General features: G+C 39.5%; 1 protein-coding gene across 1 annotated transcript in view; it reads right to left on the minus strand.

Moving 5' to 3' along the window:
* The window catches only part of NCKAP5 (NCK associated protein 5), a 379,983-nt gene that overhangs the window by 347,534 nt on the left and 19,906 nt on the right, over window positions 1–12,543 (minus strand). The window contains exon 2 of the mRNA XM_036386988.2: window positions 5,539–5,654. The gene's annotated coding sequence lies outside the window, so the exon portion shown is untranslated. The remainder of the gene's footprint in view (window positions 1–5,538; window positions 5,655–12,543) is intronic.

Raw genomic sequence — 12,543 nt, forward strand, 5'->3', positions numbered from 1 at the left:
AGACTTCCCAAGACTATCATGGAAGCTTTTGTGGACTAATCATTTATTCATTATACATATCTACTTTCCTCCATTAACATCTGTGTTAATGAAGGAAAGTAGGAGAACCTTGTACAGAATCCAAACAGGGAAGGACACTTTGGTAGAGTCAATCCCCAGTGTGAGATGTTTCACCCCTCTGAAAAGGAGCATTGTTTGGACTGGCCCTGTTCAAGATGCTACAAGATTCATAAAAACATAAAACTACAATTGTTAAGTTGGCACTGTTGTGCTGTAGGGGAAGGACTATGGATCCATCCAAGAACAGAGCCCCCACCTCAACATGGGAACCAAACACAGATGAGATTAATTAGCTCAATAACAAAGTAATAATTTTGTTAAAAGGGGAGAGAGATGAACCTCATAAAAAAAACCCTACCATTTTCTAATGGTCCTACTAGGAAAGTCTTACTAGAAGTTTCCTCCTAGGAATTGTCTTCTTAAAATGATTTCTCAGCTACTAATTTCCTCTGCAAGTGGCAACTGAAATATAGGGACAAAACCACTGCTAAGCAACTCAGCATTTACCCCTCCAGCCTTCAGTTTAAATCCATTAAAATGAGTCTGCATTTTACATATATTTTAGATGGAGTGGTTAAAAGGAAGAGGAAGATCAGGAGTGTGTGCAAAGCAAGTATTCATGCACCTGTTTTTAACTGTTTTCTATCACATTGTCCAGCAGAATAGCAGTAACCTGCTCAAACTGAACCACACTCACAAAAAGTTAAAAACTGAAGACAGCACTGTTAACAAATTGCAGATGCATGAGACTCATCCAGAAAGACCTCACAAATCAGCAATGAGAGGAAGAGAGAGCAAATCATGCAGAAACTATTTAATCAATGAGTAAAGACAATTATAACATCTGTTAATCTTTTGTGTAGGTTATAATTAGATGCTGAGGAGGAGTAGCCTTTAAGGGGGAGGCAGTGAATCCTTTAACATCTGCTAGAAGGGCAAACACTGTGCAATAAATGACTTTAAATGCAATCAGCAAAATGAGAGCTGAGCAGAGTTCACAAAAGGCCTGTATAAATGATTGAGGATAACAAAATATTTTGCCAAAGGTCAACTCCTGCAGCACTAGAGCCTGAATAAAAGTTCTAGTTTATAGGCCACATCAAAAACAAACGTGATTGTACCTCTGAAAAACAATTCTTTTCTCATTTGTGTCATTATGGCAAAAGCACATGCTGCTGCTGTATATCACGTCAGCTTAATGACTTATTAGGGCCCTATCTATCAACCTTGAACAATTCAGAATAAACAGGTAGGTGTGATGTATTTTAAAGGCCAGAATTCAGTCTGGTTACACTGACATAGAAGTGCATCACACTGTAAAAGTGATGTGATTCTGATTTTAAGTAATTAATCATGGAATAGCTTCTAAAAGATCTAATTATTTACTCATTTTGCTGTTGAAAACAACCATATGCTCTAAGCTGTTCCTCACTGAAAATGTGAGTCCAAGAGGGAGGTGTTTTATCCAGTTTAACACGGCCCTCTACTGGCAAAATAACCCCCCGAAATCTTACCACAATGTACCATTTCATCAGATCACTTCAGAGCAGCAGAAAAGATCCTAAATTTTACAGCAGTCACACCAAATCTTACAAGATAGAGTAGAGCAGAGTTTTAGGACTTTGCATAAATTAAGTCATCACTTAATCTCTCCAGAATTCCCTTGAGGAGAGCATTACTTCCCACCAGATGCAGCTCTGGCCATCAACAGAGCACTGAAAAAACAAGCCAAGTGCTCATATCTAGAGGAGTAAGTAATTTTAGAAACAAATGCAATCCTTCTACTTGTGTCAAGTTGTGCTGTGTTCCTCAAGGATTGCCACTGATTCCCCACAGGACTGATGCATCCATGTGATTTCAGTTTGCACTATTAGGTAATATTTAGTATAGGCAAAACAAGCATAATAGAGCCCAGCTGCCAAAAGGATACTGTTTGAAACACAAATGCTAAATACCACCAAAAGCAACTTCACTGCAAAAGAATTCCTGCTTCCTTCTCTTCTCCACCATTGCTGAAAATCCACAGTGGTGATTCAATACAGCTTCAATCAAAGTGAAGCAGACAATGAAATTTGCCTCTGTTGTTGCATGTGGTAATTAACTCTTCCTTTTTGTATTATGTCTGAGCAACAAAGAAACAAAAGGATACAGTAAAGTATTGAATTTAACAATTTAGATAACGATGAATTATAATAATCAATTAGCATTGTCAAAGAAAATAATTTGTGACATGCATTTGATTCTGTCCAGACCTATTGTGTGCACACACTATCCAAGGCTGGTTTGGCTCTGAAAACAAATAGGGTTGTCCTGTGGAAAGCTTATCAAACATCCAGTTTAACAGTGGCATTTGTTCTTGCTGTGTGTCAATATTAATAGACCATATTTCAGCAACATAATTTTTATCCACTGCTTTATAATCCACCCTGCTTTTCAGGGTCTTCATTATTCATAGCCCATAGGCAATGTCACAGCCTGTTTCCAGAAGCCATTGCCACTGTACAAACCCCATTTATCTGATCCACCTCAATGCCAAGCAATGGGCACAAAAAAGATTTCTCAGTGTTTTTCACATAATAGCTATCTAACTTTTCATCCTGAAAACATCATGACTAATTCATGTAACCAACAGGGGAAAACTAATGTAATTCAGGTTCCTGCATGCTGCACAAGCAGTATCAGTAAACATTACAGAACAGAGAATTACAACTGTTAATGGCTCATGTTCTATTTACATTGTACATTTATCCTGTTTCGGTAATAAAACAGCATATTACATGCTTTAACATCTGAAGGTATTCTGGCAGCTTTGGCATGGATTTTTCTTCAACATAACTGCAGTCCTGCCAGGAGGAGCTGAACACGTGCAGAGCCACACACGAGCTGCAGAGCATCCTGCTGCATTGGGCCCTGGCTGCACCGGCGCTGAGCTCCTCAGCCAGCTGAGATTCCCTTTGACACCTTTGTTCCGTGGCTTTTATCCAACCCCAATCCCACTTGTCAGATGATTACAGGCTGGAGTCTGCCCTTATTCCATTTCTTTTCAGATCGTAAGAAAGCCCAAAGAATTGACATTCCCTTGGCAATTGTCCCTCTTAATGCCATCCCAGAATATTATCAGATTATACTCTGTATCTTTGGGCAGATTTCTCAGGAAGAATCCAACCAGGGGATCCCTTGGCTGAAAAGAGAGCTCAATCTATATCCTAATTTGCTACATTGGTATATAAGAAAGAAAATGTAAATGTGAGAAGGAAAATGCAAAAGAGGAAAATGAAAATTGGATGCCCACGGGTTCATCAGGTTTTGAGTGTCTGCTTCTGCTTTTAAGGGAATTAGCTGAAGATTAGCTCAGGACTAAAGTGGAATTGTACCCTCCTACTTTACATTTACTGAGGCAGGATTTCTACTTCCAAAATCTAAGCCCCCTAAACACTTATACACAATTCATGTACAAAAACAATACCAGAGGAACCCATGAATTTTTCTTTAAAAGCCGTAAAATTCACATTAGAATTTACATTTAAAATTAAAGTGAGAAGGATAACTGGAACCCAAGTAGGGATTTTTATTCTCACTTTGTTCTAATTATTTTTAAGATTTCAAAGGCTGTTTATTTGCCAACAATACCTTTGTTAAAAAACTTTGCATATGTGCAATCTATACAAATATACAAAGAGATCTATACAATCTCTTTGTATATTTGCCAACAACATAAAGTAAACTTTGCAAGTGTAAATAATCAGTTTACAACAGTAGATCATCTTTACTGACCACAAGGTGACAGAGGAAAGGAAAGACTTGCTCTCAGGAGTCACTGATAATAATCAAACCCATTCCATCCCCCCAAAGCAAAGCCTCTATCACAACTCTCTGCTCTTCACTCCTGCACTTGGTGGAAATTTCTGAGCTGCAAAAACATCTTTTAAAGATCATATAATTTTTTTAAATATTATTTCTGAACAATGAGGATGAACACCTGAGGAATAAAAGTAAGGTCTTATTTACACACCCATTTGAAACGCCAAAAGCCTTTGCCATTCCCATGGTATTAATGCAGAGCTAAATTTAGGTTGGTTCCCTCCACCCCCCAGGAGAATATGCTTCCAGTGCAAAGGCAGAACAACAGCTCCTGAATTGCACAGTATCTCGACATGCCAAGCCACATTATAGCATCAAAAAAGAAGAGCTGGACAGTTTTGATCTGCTATAGAAACAGGGTCACTTGAGAGGGGCATCTGCAGTTGTAGCCCTGCTGACCTTAGTAAGAAGCCCCAAAAAATCTGTTGCTGGGTGGGACTGAGAGGCCTTGTAAATAAAGTCAGTAGCAAGCGAAGCAAACCAAAATAAACAGTGATAATTCATGAGGAATCCTTCAGTTCCTATCTGATTGATTTGTACTGACTTACCCTCATACACTTGCCAATCATCATTTTCTGATTTCAGTCCTCAGAAATGTGCTTTGTCTTCACAAAGACAGATCATTAAACAGAGGTAAACAGTAATAAAAAGTTCCTCATACACAGTACTGTGATTAGGTTACATCCTAGAAAAAGCCTCTACAACTGAAATTACAGTAATTTAGAATGGGCTTCTGGTGAAAGACTGAAATGAGAAGCAAGAGACCTGGGGTTTGTTACCAGCTTTTGAAGTGGGCAAATTATATTTTAATAGACCACATCTATGGACCAGTTTATTCCTCTGTCAAACACAGATAATTCCATGCCAACCACAGCTAGTTGTCCTGAAAATTAGTTAATCTCTAGTCAGAAACACAGGTGTGTCCCACAAACAGCAGGCAGCACAAAGTTTTTTCACAAAAGCTACCAGAATGGTAGTTTTTCTGCTATGTCAGTGACATAAACACTCAAAAATTACAGTTTCTCATATAATTGAGAATTCATTCTATCCAAAAGGTATCACATTTCAAAGCACTGTATGATTCTCTCTTTTAAACTTATACACCTCCAGAACTTGAACAGGAGCTAAAAGTGAAAAATAATCAAGTTGTTTTTGAAATAAATGCCTGCATAAGAAATTAAAACATTTTTAAAGAAAACTGTACTAAAAACTACAAGGAATTTACATCAAAAAATCAAATATATATTCAAATAAATATATTCAGATAAATATAAGAATATTCAAATAAAAATAATTAAATTACAAGAGAACAATCTTCAGACAGTCCAGGTTTTGTTCAGTTCATGACAGCACTCAGGAGACTTTTAAGAATATTAAAGTTTCATCACTTAAATTAAGAGAGAGCCACTCCAGTGCAATCTCATACAAACAAAAGCCAGAGTGAAGTTTTCATTTGTCCTTAACCACAGTCAGATACATGGCTGTAATTACTCCTAACAACTACATACTTGCTGCTCTTTTAATTAAAACAAAACTACAAATAGCAATGCTGACACACTCCTAGAGAAAATAAGCTTTACAGAGATGATAAAAACACCAAAACAGCAAAAGCCTTACTTGCAGCAGTTCAGTCAAAACATGCCAGCCCTGGAGAACTCAGAACCGTAAGAAGTCTTTGCAGTCCAGAAATTCTCTTGAGTTTATCCAGTGTTTATTTACCAAGCTTTAAAAGTCTGTGGTTAGAAGAACAGAGTTAGCTTTCTACACCCTGCACAGCACCAAAGTCTTTCAGTAACAGCAGACATGAAGTTTGCTGATAGTTTGGGGTTTGCTGCTGCTGTGTAGTTGCTCAGTACTTGTAAATACAAGCTCTGTGGACAAAGTCCCAAATGACATCACAGGCAGCTGCTTATTGTTGAGTCTTTATTAACCGACTGTCAAAAAAGAAAAGCGAGGAGGAAAGAAAAGCCCAAACTATCTTCCCTGCAGCACAATTTGCATCTTAGTAGGAGTTGCAGTGCTACACATATAAATACTTCTGTTTACCCAACTGATGTTTTTCTAGAATGAATAAACAGCGTTTGCAGGGAAAGCAGAAAAGTAAGAAAAACTTAAACAGATTCACCACGTGAAGAGCACAGGGAGAAAAAAAAAAGGAAAAAAAAGAAAAATAACACCAGAGCTGCCTTTTTCACAATTTATCACTGAGTTCTCCTAATTCTTTTGTTTATTTAATAATAGGGGTACAAACCTGCCTGGATTTTAAAGCACAGAGCAGAGAACTTTAGTAGGTTGAAATAAAAGTTTCAAGTCATCCAAACTTGACAAGTTACAGAATTACAAACTATAATCTTTGCAAGACTTAAGACAGTTCAACTTCAGTAACAATGCACTTTAAAGAAAACCCTCTTACTTTCCAAAGATGAAAATACAAGAAAGCAAGAAACTGCATCAAACATGGTTATTCACAAGGTGCTAAGGGCACAAATACTGACCTTTCCTTCTCAGAGGGGAGGTGCAAGCCTAAGCAGCACTGTGGAGCTCAAACGCCCTCAGCTCCCAGCGAGGCACTGGGGCACTCACTGGAGAACTAGTCCAGCTCCTAATGTGAATCTCTGTCACAGAGCTCCTGCTGAAAGAGAGGGGCTGGGACTCTGTGCCTCGATTTCTCAGAAGTCAGTCCTTTCAAGTCAGAACTTCAAACGCTGAAAGAGCACCAGCAAGGCTTGTGACAGACGGAGCTCTCTTATCTGTGCACGTTTCCACACGAAGAGGTTCAATATTGGAAACACCTGGCCACTCACATCTAAACACCCTAAACTGTTCCACAAACAACAAAACAAGCGAAACTTAAGCTCAGGGATGAGCAGAAGCCAAGTTTTCACTGTTTTTTTAATTGCTACACATAAAAGCCTCAACCCAAATTCTGCCTGTATTTACAGAGAGAAAACCAATCTTGGGTCAGATCCTCAGCTGCTGTAAATCAGCCTAGATGCAATTACACACCTGAACAAGAGCAGTCAGCTGCAAGCTAAAATCCTGCTTTTAGCCTGAAAGAGTGCCATTAAAAACATTTGTGTGACCTTAATAACAGAGTGCCTGGTTTTCTTGGTGCTTGCCCTGAGTGGCAGCAATACCCTGCTGGCACAGTGGTGCTGAGTTCATTGCAACTTCTCATGCAGGCAATTGCTACCTCTGCCGCTTGCTGCCTCTAAAATATAAGTTTGTACTTTTGATGGAGATCTTTTGTAAATCCCCTGCGTTTATTCCTGTGGCTAATCAGCCTCTAGCACATGAGAAACACCACACTGTGTAACTCTGGGTTATATTTACCTCCCTGGTTCAAACACACAGGGCTGTGTTCCTCTTCTATTGCACTCAGCAAGGTATCTTTCTCATTAAGAGCTTGCCAGTCTGATCCAGGAAGTCTTCAAAATACTGTGAGGATGAAGTGGGCTATGGGAGTAATAAGTACTAACACGTCATATTGAATCAGATCAATTTCAAACCACAGAGCTTTAGTTCCAGCTTCACAAGGGCCATTTAAGCAAACATTAGCAAGGCCCTGTGCTTGGATACACAGCTCCAGAAGGCTTCAGCTTTTTCCATGAGAAACAAGCCCATAAGATTAGCAGAAGAGTTAGATTTTGTTTAAATCTGTCACAGATTCGTAGTGTGCTTTCTCAGACAAAGGATGAAATTAATTTTTTCTCCTGCCATTAGAAGTTGTTATAAAATTTCAAAACACATTGTAGGTTACATTGAAGCTCTCTTGATGACCAAACTGGTTTTCTCTGAGACACTAATTCAGACAAACACGTGTAGAAGAAAGGAAGAGAGTATAGAGTCATAAAAGAAGGAAACCACTGGTTTAATTGAAAAAGCCAAGTGCTTAATGAAATAAAAAAGGACAAGCCTTAAGGAAAATTGCAGCCTGTTCCCAGGAAGAATTTATATTATTTAGCAAAAGTTAGCACTTACTTCATTTCTTAGGGTTTGTTAATGCATTTCCAGGCTGAGCACACCTGAGTGAGCAGGACCAGGACAGCACACACACCTCACATGTCTCTGGTCAGGCAGCACTGCAGAGGCACTGACTTGAGTTGCCTGAAAGCAATTTTTCTGACTTTTTCAGAAGTGTGGTTATTGTAAAAATAAATACACAACAAAAAGAGTACTGAGATCTGTGGGTTTAACCAGCAACTTATTCTTCCCAAGAGGAGAATTGCCATGAGGGTGGACAAACAGATTTTGCATTCTTCAAATTACAGCACTTATTAAGGGAGTGGTCATTAGCTCACTCTGTCAGTGCACTTATCCATCTAATTTCTATTCTAAGTCATAAGATATAGCTGCTGGCTGTGCAGATACAACTTATTTTTGGCAGGAATGCCATGGATTTTGGTAGAACAAAATTAACAGCAGAATTCAGTCCTTGACTAGCTGCAGGTTGAGTGAAAAGATAAAGAAGTCAAAGTCATGGGCTGCAGTCATTACTCCTGGCCTGATGTGCAGTAGGCTGAACTGATTCTTCTATCTGGGGAAATAATTCAGCTTCCTACTGCCTCATTTTTGATGAGCAGACAGGTAAGATGAGACACAAACTGATCTAAGGACACACAGATATTAGGAAAGCTTGTCAATTAACCTCTCACAGGATCTCTTAAAGATCCCATGTCTCATACTAACACAAAATCCATGCTACTTCAGGTTTGCTATCCACATTTTGACTTTACTTTGTTATTAACTTAAAAAGTTCCTCCTCACTGAAGAATCCAAAACAAGGACATCTTCTTGGAAAATGCAATAATTGGCTGTGATTGAGTCACCTAAACTGCACCTTTACTGAAGCATGCCAGAATCCCTGAACTTGTGATGTGCTTGCTCACTTCTTACCAGCTCAGGAGCAAAAAACAGCTTGGACCAGGTGTCTTAGGGTTCAGTCTCTCACCACAGACCCCAAAACTGCAGCAGAGGTGGTCAGCCCCACAGCCTGAAGAGTTAAAAGGCAGGTGGGAAGAGCTAAGAGCTTTTTGCCTGAGAGATTTCCAAGAGTGCTGAGAATCCTGTGTGGTTCAGTGCAGCCTCAGACAACCAGCCCATGTAAAAGCCTTGTTTTACTCTCTAACCACTGCTGGGGCAAGGACAGACAAGCTGACAGGCTGAAGAGCAGTTTAGTGTAGGGCAAAATTGCAGGATGTTAAAATCCCAACAGACTGTAATACAATAGAATATAAAATCCTTATCTCTTATATTTTCATCCCACAGTAAATACTTAGATCACAGGAGTATAAATTAAAAAAAAAAATTAAACAAATTGTAGGCTGCAGAATTTGCCCTCTTTGGAGTTGCACATGGTTGGAAGTGTTGAGCTGGTTCCTAAAATATAATGGAAATTTCTCCAGTGTACTGAAGAGCAAAATGTTCTTTGAAAATTACTATTATGCTCACTTTTACCAACACAGCTCTGTCTTACTAAACATGTACCTACAAGAACGTGAGGTGCCACAAGTTAACACAGTAAACACTTTCCTGGGGTAGCTGGCCAAGCAGATAAAACTGACAAGCTTACAAAAGTGGAGAGAATAAAAGGAAGGATGTGATGGCAGTAAATGAATCTCCTCAGATACTCACTGTCAAAAACTGGCCTTCAATTGAAGCAGTTTGATTGGCTGGTAAGCTTTTGATCACAACGATAATTTGGTTTTTAACCTTGCTAGGTGATTTTTTCAAAGCCTTTTACCTCCCCTGCATGTCAAGAATAGGGGAAAGGTCCTTAGCAAAGGCAGGTTTTACTGCTGGAACAAACTATAGCTCTCTCTTCTGTCACATTTATGAATTTAAGCTTCAGAGAAAGCAACAAATAACATATAGCAACAGTAACTGTGTTCAGATTGGCCATTCTGCTACATGCAGGGTTGGAGATATCATCAGTCTGCTTTGTCCTTGCCAGTTGTGCTCTCCATGCCTGGCACTGCCCTGCTGTCCTCTCCAAGAGCTCCAAGACAGCTTCTGTAACAACCTGCCTGCTCCTCAGTCCCTGTCACTGCTGCAGATAAAAAATATGATATTTTACCTCCTGGAAGGGCACCTTTATATGGAAACCTTTACTCTAACTCACATCCCACACTATGGGAAATCCTGTCCATAAGTGTCAGGATGAAGCCTTGACACCCAATTCTGACACATAGGAAAAAGAAGGTCTAAAATGAAATGTTTAATCTAGCTTTTTCAGATGAGCTGAGAGCTAAAATGAGCATATACGATTGCTCCTGACACAGCAGTGATTTGCAATCAATTTCTAAATCTTTTTCAGTTCCATAATTTTTGCTTCAGTAGAATTCTATGAAAAGCATTCATTGGAGAAAATTGATGGGATGTCTTTAAAGGACATTGCCTTTCACTACAAATTGCCTCATTGTAAAAGACGATAGGCAAATCATAAAAAGTTTGTTTTGAGTGTTTGCCACTTGAAACTGGAATCAGTGTGCAGAAGCTGAATTTTTGAATCACAAGGGAACTCAGAAATCTCAGAAATATTGTAAATATGATTACAAAATAGGAGTACATAGGACTGGATCTCCTTAATTCCAAAGGTTTAAGTCATTACTCCTTCTTTGCTTTTCCTGTTGTTTCTGGAATCAATTGATTCAACCACCAGTGACCTTATCTGGAATTAATTGAAATCAATGGCATTAGTGGCTTCTGGAGCAGACCCAAAACCAATGCATGTTGAAGGGCTTTTTATATCCTTAATCACACGAGAAAGCCTCTGCAAATTCAGATTCCAGTGGATCCAACCATTAAATCAGTCCCACAGTGTTTAACTTCACATATGGACAGAGGTCCCTGCTGGATATTGAAAGTGGTCTCTATTATGAGGACAAGGTTATTCCCATAATCTATTTCTGATGAAAGCATGTACTTGTACAGGTGTCAGTGATCCAGCAGGGCTGGCAGCTAATGGCAAGGCTGACTAATCTGCACTCTGCTGCTGCCTCCTCGGACATGTCGCTGTGTGTCAGCAGCAGAGGTAGCGCCTTGTGAAACACACATTCCTCTGATGCAAGCATCTGGCTTCTTGGCAGCCAAGTCGTGACAGGTTCTGCAGCAGCTGGGATGGCCCCATGCTCTTTCAGATGGTTAAATAGTCTTGTTTTTCAGCCTAGCTGTTTGTTTTCCTGCTGCACTCCTGGACAGAAGCCCATTGGCCCTTTAAATCAATGAACTGGCCGTTGGATGGGAGTAATCAGCCACATTTCTGTGCATGTCAGAGCAGAGATTTTTGCCCAGAGACTGCCAGCCCTACAGCCCTGCACTCTTGACTCCATGCTTAATCTTGTCCTGCTTCATCCTGACACCTAACACACTAACATTGTCTTCCCAAACTGAAAGCAAACACAGCATCCTTCATCCTTTAGTCATAGGATTTCCTGGATTTCATAGCTCCTGCTTTGTACAAAAGACAGAATTCAGATCAAATAAGAAATAGCATTTATTTATTTCAGATGGCATTATAAACTGTCCTCCCATGTGCACACACCAGATGGAGATAAGAATCTGGCTGGAAGGTTTAGCCTTACACTCTGTGGCACAGAGGTAACAGCATATCAGATTACTGAGAGAAAAAAATCTTCAGAGAAGATCCCATAAATCTGAAATAAATTTTATTTAAATTCCCTTTAAACATATTATGCAAATCCACAACATAACGAGCAGTTCTGAGTAATTTCCTCAAATAAATTAACACATGGCACTGCTAACACCTAATGTGATAATGCAGTATTAAAAAGAAGTTCTCACAGGGATACAACAAAAACCAAAAGCTGCCATCTGCCTCTCAGCCATTTGTAAGCCACCTCCACCTTTTCACTCTAAATGATAATCTGTCTCTCCTTTTTTCCTATGTACTGCTGCTTGTGGAGGGAAAATAAGTAATGAACTGATTTGGACAGGCTACATTTTCCCCTGGCAGGGTTTTACTCTTTGCTCTTGTGCTTACCATCTGAAGCTCTTTCTGTGGGGTGCAAATACTCTTATTTTCACACTCACCAGAAGAGAGAAAATACACAAAAAGGCCAATTCCTGCCCCTTCCACAGAGAGAGGAGGGAACAAATCTTCCCTGCCATCTCCCTTGGTGTGTTCCATTGATGGCTTGATGAGGACCTAGTAACAAGCTGATCTGTCCTATCACCCACTATTTGCCAAACATACACACACACACACACACACACACACACACACACACACACACTGTTAATCAGTTCTAGTGACTAAAATGATGCCTGTGGAAACAATACATCAATGTCACCATGGTCTCCAACCACACCAGGCCACACATATCCAGAGTGACCATAATTGGCACCCAGCACCATCCTGTCCTAAAGGAAGTAAGAAAAAAACAGTCCCAAACCATTCTGAGATTTGTTACTATAATTTAAGGTTGTCTTTGGGTCTTTCCATTTCATCTCCAAAGCAGGGCAGGCAAGAATTGCTTCCAGCAGATGACATAGTAAATGAGAGCTGTAACAACATGCCTGGTTTTAATACCATATAATTCCATACTATGACACACAACATAAATTGATAAAACTGTCTCATTTTAATGAATGACTGTTATC

This window comes from Molothrus ater, chromosome 7 (genome assembly GCF_012460135.2).
Source record: "Molothrus ater isolate BHLD 08-10-18 breed brown headed cowbird chromosome 7, BPBGC_Mater_1.1, whole genome shotgun sequence".
Taxonomy (NCBI): Eukaryota; Metazoa; Chordata; class Aves; order Passeriformes; family Icteridae; genus Molothrus; species Molothrus ater.